This window comes from Euphorbia lathyris, chromosome 2, assembly GCF_963576675.1.
Source record: "Euphorbia lathyris chromosome 2, ddEupLath1.1, whole genome shotgun sequence".
In the NCBI taxonomy this organism is placed as follows: domain Eukaryota; kingdom Viridiplantae; phylum Streptophyta; class Magnoliopsida; order Malpighiales; family Euphorbiaceae; genus Euphorbia; species Euphorbia lathyris.
This window is the reverse complement of record NC_088911.1, coordinates 121946758-121948202: the sequence shown is the minus strand read 5'-3', so window position 1 is coordinate 121948202 and position 1445 is coordinate 121946758.

Sequence of the window (1445 nt, the reverse complement as noted above, 5' to 3'; positions counted from 1 at the left end):
CACGAATACCCATGACTTCCACTAGCTTCACATGTCTACGTGCCGTAGCTAAATCAGCAAAGAAAATTTCTGATTTTCACCAACTAACCTGTTGACCAGAGATACAGTCGTAGTACTCAAAAGTTTAGGCCATGACCTACACATTTGTGTATAGAATGTGTGTGGGAAAATTACAAGTGCTTGAATACGCCGATTGAGCATACTAACCCTCAACAACGAGTCGATCTAACCATCTGCTTAGAAAATCTTTGGCCAGGCTAAATAGAATAAGCGAAAGTGGATCTCCATGTCGGACACCCCGCGAGCAAACAAAATAACCATGTAAACCAGAAGGAGTCATGATCGAAATCCTAGCTAAGAACAGTAGATTTAGGTAGGGGTGTTCATCGGTCGTTTCGGTCTGAAAACCAAACCGAACCAAAATAATCGAAAACGGAATAACACCTAAAATAAGAACCGAACCTAACCGAATAATATTAGTGAACCGAACCAAACCGAACTGATTATTTCGATCGGTTCGGTTCGATTTTCGGTTTTAACACATACTAACTAGTTAAAATAAAAAATAAATTAATATATATAATTTTATAAGTTTTAATTAATTTAGTTTAATCTAAAATTTTAAAAATAGTTACGCAAGTTAAGTAGCATACATCATAAAATTTATGCAAAGTTTGAAAATTAAAAATTAAATTTTATTAAAATGCAATTACAAAAAAGATATCAAAGTGATTCAAATTTTAAAGATATAAATAGTTGAATTCCAATCCGCTACGACCACAATTCGCATTACAATTATAATTTGCACTAATATTATTGATTTGATCAGTATTAGTGTGAGGTTTGAACAGTATTAATGTATTTTTCTTAGTAGAACGATATTAATGAATTAGAGTTAACATTGACAAAAAAAATTATAAATTGTTACGTTTTTTGGATGGTCAGACGAAAATACAGAGTCTCGGTCATATAATAAAGTCTCAACCTAAACTATAAATCTAATTAATCTCTATTTCAGTCGGTACGGTTAATTCGGTTATTTTATCATAAAAACTGAACCGATCGATATTACCGATATCTTTTAATATTTGAAACCGAACCTAATAGACTGAAAACCGAACCGAAAAAATCATAATTCATCTGTTCGGTCAGTTATTTCGGTTTGATTTGGTTTTTGAACACCCCTAGATTTAGGATCTGATCCCGGAATTGCAAAGAGAAGCTAAAAGCCTCCAGTACTGCAAGCAAAAAGTTCCAATCTAAGGTGTTTAAAGTCTTGGTAATGTCAATTTTTAGACTCATGTTACCACCAAAGCATTTCTTATGCATTGTGTTAATCCCTTCAGAGGCGATAGCGATGCACTGATGAATATTCCTTCCTTTGATGAACCCGAATTGATTAGGAGAGACTATGACACTCGCAACATCAGCTAATATGTCAGCCA